We start from the raw sequence: 8,939 nt of genomic DNA on the forward strand, positions 1-8,939 counted from the left end.
AGAAGGAGGTGGGTGTCACTTGTTTTCAGAGGTAAAGTTAGTGAGAAAATGGCTGCTAAAGATTAGTTATTTCCTTAGCTTTAGAGTCTGTAGTAACTGAAAATTTACATTTTTTGTGCCTTACTTCAATCAACATTTTGAAGAAAATTCCACAGGGAAAAGAGTTCTTTAGTTTAATGGGCAGGAAAGGTATTGAGCTAAACAACAAAAATTTGATAACAATTCACAAACCTGTGGGAAAAATGCAAGTTTCTTCACTCTGATTATTTTGACGAGAGCCTGATTCCACCACGCTCCCTCACATATTTGTTTGACTGGTGGTTTATTGTTAAATGTTGTTGAATTGGAAATCTAACAAAAATAATATACCAACAGTTGGACAGAAATACAGTTATGAGTCAACAAGCGTTTAAAATTGGTACCTTCCCGATTTTCAGTTGTGACTACCATCGTTTTTCTCCCTGTAGCCTTCACACATGCATTTTTTTTTAGAAGATGATGTTTTTATTGAGTTGTATTTGTCTCTTCACCGGGGTGTGGTGTCCTATACAACCCTTTTTTGCCTTGACGACTAGGACCAAAACAGCCCGTCCCCGAAATGAACGACATTTTTGTCAATAGGAACGTAAAACAAGGTTGTTTTGTTTTTTCTTTTAATTATCCATCCATGACTTTGTGATGTGAACGTTGGAATAATTATATGTCTGTGTTACCTTTTTGCTACTTTCCTCGCGCCTCCTGTGCTAAGACTGTGATTTGAATCAATTTTTCTTTTTCTCCATTTGATATTGCCTTCAGAAAACAATGAAACAGTATTGAGCATGTGTGAGCCGTGCTGACAGAACGAGTTACTTCTCATGACCTTCGAATGGTGATATAAGACAAAATCAACGCAGAAGTCCGATTGTGTTGATATTTCCAATTGATGGCATGTCCTTTGAATCAAACTTGTCGTTTTTCGTATCGTACAAATGAACAGAACTGTAAAGACTCAAGCTGTAAAACTTGAAGTATTTTTGTCCATCGAGCTTAAATCTGTCCCCATGGTTTTTATGTGAAAAAAATTAAGAAATTATGCAAACTGAGCCCAAAAATGTGAATTTATGCGATTCTGTTGTTTTTTTTAAAAGTATGATAAAGGAAAATAATCAGAAATTAAGCGCAAAAAAAATGATCAAATTTTGCTAAATTATGCGGGGTGCATAAAACCACTGGGGCCGTTAAATCCAAGAATTTACTTTTTTTTTTTAGCCGTCATGGCAGGCCTTAACGCTATTTAGACGAGGTAGTGTGAAGTCTCCTCTGAGTGACTGCTTTGATAGTGGAAGCAGACTTTGTGCTGTTGAGGCTAGAGAGGTGAGCAGAGTAAGCCTGATTCACCGGACTTCTCTGTTGACATCCACCCCTTGGTACTCATATGACCTTGTGCAGTTTCGAGCATTGTAAAACCTTATTAAGTTCTGTGTGTCCTGGCGGTTCTCCTTTTCGCCTTGATTGACAGGTTCGCCTTGATTGACAGGTCTGTCTTGTCTTGGTTGACAGGTTCGCCCTGTCGTGATTGACAGGTTCGTCCTGTCTTGATTGACAGATTCGTCCTGTCTTGATTGACAGGTTCGCCTTGATTGACAGGTCTGTCTTGTCTTGGTTGACAGGTTCGCCCTGTCTTGATTGACAGGTTCGTCCTGTCTTGATTGACAGCTTCGCCTTGATTGACAGCTTCGTCTTGTCTTGATTGGTTCGCCTTGTCTTGCGCCTCATCTTGATTGATAGGTTTTTCCTTGTAGGTGGAACGAGACTGGCGTCTGTGGTGTAGAGGTTAGTGACCTTACCATTGTACACAGAGTACCCGAGTTCGATTCCCATGTGGGGAGAATGTTTATTGAGTATCAATCATGTAGGCCTACAGTCTTCCCTCAGCATCACTGGACTCGTCCCCACAGGGCTGGCCCATACAGGAAGGGAGGACGCCCGCCTCTTAGATAAACTGACTTGTGTCATTGTGAGCGTAAAACACATAATATATGTATAAAATATTTTTTTAAAAAGAAGGAACAAGAAATGTTGTGTTGTTAATTTACACTTTGCCCTCTTGGATTTCTACTTTTTTGTGTTTTTTGTGTTTTTATTTTATTTTTTGTTTCCAATAAAGGGCAGGATTTTTTATACTCCATTTGTGTTTGCGTTTGTTCAGTTTATTATTTATACCTATGCTTGCCGACCTGGGTGAGTGGGTGTTTGGCGGGTGCTCTGGTGTGGTTTGCTCCTTCTTTCCTATCAAACGTCTATTGTCCTTATCTCTCCTCCTTTTTTGTTTTTGTTACTCTCTTGTAACACATCTAATCTTCGGCACTTATATGACCTTATTTTGTGTTGCAAGTGCCGTAAAACACCTACTGGGGTTGAGACAGGTGTTTTATAAATTCCCTTGGAAATAATGATAATAATAATAATAATAATAATAATAATAATTGCATTTATATAGCGCATATTCGTGCTCAAGAGCATGCTCTATGCGCTTTATAACTATCATTACCAGTGCAGACCCTCTGAGAACACCCAGAAACATTCTCAACTTCTGCGGAAGCATACAGTGCAAGCTGCGGATTTCACGCGCTCAAACACTATCAATCTGACAAGATCGTTCACTGTCTATAGCCGGGTACCCCATTTCCACTTGGGTGAAGTGAGGAAAATTTGTGTAAAGTGCTTTTCCCAAGGATACAACGTCGGGCCCCTGACGGGATTCGAACCCACGACCTTACGGTTGCGAGTCCGAGAGCCTAACCACTAGGCCACCGACGTAATGTATATAGGTTGGCGGTACGGAGACTTTAGCCTCTCAAACATGGCAAAGGTGGACGTTGGTTATTTAGCCTCTCAAACATGACAAAAGTGGCCGTTGGTTATTTAGCCTCTCAAACATGACAAAAGTGGCCGTTGGTTATTTAGCCTCTCAAACATGACAAAAGTGGCCGTTGGTTATTTAGCCTCTCAAACATGACAAAAGTGGCCGTTGGTTATTTAGCCTCTCAAACATGGCAAAAGTGGGTGTTGGTTATGAAAAGGTTGACGAGACCAACACTTCACTACCCAAGAAATACCAAGTTCTATCTACTCACAGTACCTAGTTTTGAGAAATTCCACGTCAGAAATTTTGGATTTCACAAAATGTAAGGCTTTTTTTTTAAACGCGATTCTTTAAATGTCTTGACAACGACTCTGAATTATCTCAGGATTTTGATGGAGGAGATTCATGTAGAACATTTGGTTTCTGACCTTATGATCTTTGGCAAAAATGTCAGATATAAGAACTTTGGACTCCCCCCGGGGCAGTGCCACTGACTGTAGGATATTAGGCCTTTCCCAAAAGGGGGGGGGGGGGGGGGACATTTTTCGTTCAAGCACAGTAGAATTGTAAATGGGCTGATTCATCATGTCACGCTCATAACTGTGCCTGATCTGCAACAGGGAACTGCTGCTTTTTCTTTCCTGATCCTTACTATTATCATATTCGTCTACTTCTTTTGTATTTTTGTCACTCTCTTGTGACCTGCTATTTTCGGGGTGCCTTGATAGTCGAAGCAGACTTTGTGCTGTTGAAGCTAGAGAGGTGAACAGAATAAGTCTGATTCCCTGTAAAGACTTCTCTGTTGACACCAACCCCTTGGCGCTCATATGACTTTATGCAGTTGCGAGCGCCGTAAAACCCTCTACTATTACTAAATAAAAAAGAAAGAAAAATTTGACGTCAGAAATTTCGGATTTCACAACTTGTCAGGCTTTTTTTAACGCGGTTCTTTAAATATCTTGAAGAATCTCAGGATTTTGATAGAGGAAATAGAAAATTTGATTTCTGACCTTATGATCTTTGTCAAAAATGTCAGATAGAACTTTGCAGCACTAAGAAAGCGCCTTGTCTATACTGTGAGTGTGGGCGGTTGGAGGGTGCCACTGGACAAACATACTTCTTTCTTTCCTTCTGTTGTGTCTTGCTTTTCCCCAGCTTTTAATAAGCGTTGTTGTGATGAAAGCGCTTCTTTTTACTCGAATGTCACCATCTGATGCCGTGAACGATAGGTTGGTTTCGCGGTCACCTGCAGAAGAATGCTGTTCGATTCCTGAATGTATATAATTTGTTGGGGGGGGGGGGGTGTTTGTTGGGTTGGGTTTTTTTCAAGTAGGCTTAACTCTGTCTTTCTTCAAGGACGTAGTAGCATTCCTCTCAGCCCCAATTGGCCTTGATAGGCAAGGTGGTTAAAGTCCGAATATCCTCCCCCTCCCCTAATAAATGATTTAATATGTGAGGCAGCGTGGAGGAATCAGGCTCTCGTCAATTTGTGGGTATGTAGAGTTATTGGTATCATCTTAAAGCTTGTTCACTTGTCTATATTTGGATGAAAAAAATACCCGTTTATCTTAAATACACGTCGAGATATTTGAGAATGAAGGAGGTGGGGGTCACCTGTTTACAGATTTAAAATTAGTGACAAAATGGCCGCCGAAGATTATTTATTTCCTCAGCTTAAGAGTCCGTGGTAACTGAAAATTTACATCTTTTGTGCCTTTAACTAACGTTTTCCAGAAAAATCCGCACAGAAATGAGTTCTTTAATGGGCATGAAAGGTGTTGATCCCCAAAACAAAAATTTGATAAAAATTTACAAACCTGTAGAAAAATACAAGTTTCTTCACTTTGATTATTTTGACGAGAGTCTGATTTCACCACGCTGCCTCAAATATGTCCTCGAAGGGGGTATTCTAATCTACATTCATCACCATCATCATCATCATCGTCATCAATGCCTTTCACCCCTGGCAGGGTATAGGCCACACACAAGCTCCTTCCATTTATCTCTGTCCTGAGCCATCCTTCCATGCTCGTTCCAAGTGAGCGTCATCTCTCTCATGTCTCTTTCCACGCATCTCCTCAATGTTTCCCGTGGCCTACCCCTGCCTCGTGCTCCCTGTGGGTTCCACTGCATTGACTGTCTTGTGATGTTTCCGTTGGGCTTTCTTAAGGTGTGTCCCATCCATCGCCACTTTCGTAGTCCTATTTATATCTATATTCTTTTGTTCTGTCCTTTCCCACAGCTCTTCATTTCTTATTCTATCCTGCCACTTAATTCTTAGAATACTCCTCATACATCTGTTGATGAAAGTCTGGACTTGAATCTGTAGGCCTACTGTCTACAGTACATTCAATCATTCAATCTACATTGAGTGGAAAAAATTATTTGTGAGACAGCGTGGTGGAATCAGGCTCTCGTCAATTTTTTGGACATGTAGTGTTATTGGTATCATCTTAAAGAATGTTCACTTGTCTTTATTTGGATGAAAAAAGTATCAATTTATCTTGAAAACAAGTCGAGATATTTGCCAAAGAAGGAGGTGGGGGTCACCTGTTTTAAGAGGTAAAATTAGTGAAAAAATGGCCGCCAAAGGTTAGTTATTTCCTTCGCTTCAGAGTCCGTGGTAACTGAAAATTTACATTTTCTGTGTCTTTAATCAACGTGTTTCAGAAAAATCCACACAGTAATGAGTTCTTTTATGGGCATGAAAAGTGTTGAGAAAAAAACAAAAATTTGAAAAGAATTCACAAACCTGTGGAAAAATGCAAGTTTCTTCACTTTGATTATTTGGACGAGAGTTTGATTCCACCACGCTGCCTCACATTTACTCGAACAAATATTAGGCTACAACTAATGCATACAACTCATACAAGACAGCTGTTCACACAAGAATTTGTTGACAGTATTTATTTTCGCACAAAAAGAACAGGTACGGTATATATCATCGTGTAAAAGACGTAACTTGTCATCTACAAATCGGAGCTTCAAAGTCGTCGTGCGTCTTATCCATGAGATAGGAAATTTCACGCCATCACTTCAGTAGGGGCTGATCAAGGGAACAAACTCCTTTGTTTAGGTCAGCAAAACAATACAAAAGGGGTAACTCTATGGGGTAAATTAATAAACAGGTTAACAAAAAAAAATTAATAAATAAAAATTTAAAAGCATATTATTTATTTTGAAATATGGGTATGAATGGAAACTCCAGTTGGTTTGTTCTGGCGTGCTCCCTCTTTCCTACCAAACATCTTTCGTCATTATCTCTTTTCCTTCTTTTCTTAGCTCTATATAATATATAGTATATACGGCTTATTTAGTAACACTCCTATAATTCGGCAATTTTATGACTTTGTCTTGTTTCAAGTTCCATAAGACTCTTTACAAACTAAACTACATTTTAGAAAAAGACGCTACTCACTTGATGGTGCTTGACAAAAAAATAAAGTTGGTACACCTTATCCAATGGACATAGTAGTAGTAGGCCTATATTATATTATTGTAAATTATACCAAATATATTTACTCTCAAGTCTACCTGGGTCTAATACATGCATGCTTCCTATAGGCGAATGAAGCGTCCTACAGGCGATGATAAACAGATAACAGATACGGTAAAAAGATGAAGATGGCAAATTGTAAAGCAAATAATAGAATCGCATTGGTGGGAAATACGCGCGCTGCAGCGAGGAATAATTTGCCCAGACCAAAAACAAGCTATGCAAAAAAAATATTTAAAAAATAAAATTAAAATTAAAATTAAAAATTAAAAAAATTGTTTCGCCACAGCTAAAGGAAAAGGAAGCAATACAAATCAAGTTTTTAATTTCCAAATCGAGTCTTACAAATCTGATAGGTTTACTCAAAACTGTTAAAGCTTTGCTTAATGAGTTAAATTGGATCATTTTTACATTATGATTGTTCATTTTCATTGATTAGATTTAAAAGATCTGGCAGTATTTACATTGCTTTTTCTGAGGTTTAAAAAATCAAGTAATATAAAACTTAAAGGCTTACTAAAAATTGTTAAAGCTTTACTTAATGAGTTAAACTGGATCATTTTTACACTATGATTGTTCTTTTTGATTAATTAAAATAAGATTTAAAAAATCTGGCAGTATTTACATAATTTTTTTGGGGGTTTAAAAAAATCATGTAATATAAAACTGAAAGGTTTACTCAAAATTGTTAAAGCTTTGCCTATTGAGATAAATTGGATCATTCTTACATGATAATTCCTTTTGAATCATTAGATTTAGAAAGTCCGGCAGTTTTTATGTCATTTTTCTGCGATTGTTTTCTTTAAATGTATTTTCTTTTTAAAAATAATTACTGGGATTGTTGTCCAAAAGAAAATGTATCGAAAACAAACTGAACTGGGTATTTTAAAAACGTTAAACTTTGACAACCCACAATATTCACAGCTTGGGAAAACTGTCAAATACATGACAATGTACATTTGCCCTAGAGCTGTGCTATCATCAACCAGAGCTTGCTTCCCAAGGGGGTCGCTGTTGCTGCTAGACTGACATCACAGTATGGGATTTCAAGATCTTTCCAACACATTAAATTGTAATCCGTAGGCTATACAGTTTGATCGTGCCATGAAAAACAAAAACAAACAACAAAAAAAACCCAACAAACAAACGCCATTTCGATATGAGGGATAGGTAGCAACATGATACCTGGTCTCTTTACTGCATTTGTTTTAAAGAGTGAGACTGAAAGTTTGTAGTGATGGTAGACCACATTATTATGACTACCTTTTTTGCAAAATTGTGGTAAACCTGTCTAACTACAGCCAGAAAGCTAATGGAGGTGTAAAAACTAGTGCTGGGCGGCTAGGTTCCCGATTATTGAAAGCTAGGAATCGTAGGAATCGACTCCGAACCCAATTACTTACTTTCTAATGATGTGATTTCTTCCAGTGGTTACCTGGTTGGTGCCGAACATCTTCAGGATTTAGGATAACCTTGATTTCGGAATACTACGAGGCATCAACTTCTTTTTTTTTCCAAAATAAATCCTTTTTCAAAAAGAAGATTTTAATGATTAAAATAACTGGCAACCGTTGGTCTTCGTAAAAAGGAATCGGAACTTTACTTCCTTAGTATTAATCGCGGGAATCGGTTCCGGAATCGACTCTTCGCCCAGCTGTAGTAAAAACACTTACATGAAAAATACACTTTAAAGGAATGTGCTACGTTGCACCACAATGTTTCAGACGCGCTTCGGAAATAAAATGTGCGGCAGCGTGGTGGAATCAGGCTCTCGTCAATTTTTGGGCATGTAGAGTTATTGGTATCATCTTAAGGCTTGTTCGCTTGTCTTTATTTGGATGAAAAAAATATCCATTTAACTTTTATACAAGTCGAGATATTTGCGAAAGAAGGAGGTGGGGGTCACCTGTTTTCAGAGGTAAAAATAGTGAGAAAATGGCCGCCAAAGATTAATTATTTCCTTAGCTTAAGAGTCCATGGTAACTGAAAATTATTCATTTATGTGCCTTTAATCAACGCTTTTCAGAAAAATCCACACAGAAATTAGTTCTTTAATGGGCATGAAAGGTGTCGAGCCAAAAAACAAAAATTTTATGAAAGTTCACAAACCTGTTTGAAAATGCAAGTTTCTTCACTTTGATTATTTTGACGAGAGCCTGATTCCACCACTCTGCCACACATAAGTTTATTTATGACTTGTGTGTCTCAAAAGTTGCACTTTTCAAGTAAGGCAGAGTACGTCTTGACCATAGATGTGCATTAGTTTCAATTTTCTGATTTTTAATTCCAAACGACTCATAAAATAGACTGTGCTTTGTAACATACATGTATTGCATGCACATATTAGAAACAAAATAATTTGAAAAATTGACGTGTTAGAAATTGAAAAACAACATCTGGCTGCAGTTTTCCAAAAACTCTCTTTTGATTAGTTGTTTCATCATGGCACATTAAACAGAAAAGTAGATGTAATAGCCAAGACCAACAAAAAAAAGAAGAAAAAAGACAATCGTAAAACAGCCAAGAACAATGACATAAAGAACATTACATAATATACCTATACATAACAATATTTTTTTAAAGGACGCCCCCTCC

General features: G+C 37.8%; 1 long non-coding RNA gene across 1 annotated transcript; it reads left to right on the top strand.

The window, feature by feature from the left end:
• Positions 1-1,176: 1,176 nt before the first annotated feature.
• On the top strand, positions 1,177-2,170 carry LOC106013850. The gene is made up of 2 exons (XR_001185446.2): positions 1,177-1,501; positions 1,612-2,170. It is a non-coding gene; the product is annotated as an uncharacterized LOC106013850 (long non-coding RNA).
• The last annotated feature ends 6,769 nt before the right edge of the window (positions 2,171-8,939 follow it).

Source organism: Aplysia californica, unplaced genomic scaffold, assembly GCF_000002075.1.
Source record: "Aplysia californica isolate F4 #8 unplaced genomic scaffold, AplCal3.0 scaffold01368, whole genome shotgun sequence".
NCBI lineage: Eukaryota > Metazoa > Mollusca > Gastropoda > Aplysiida > Aplysiidae > Aplysia > Aplysia californica.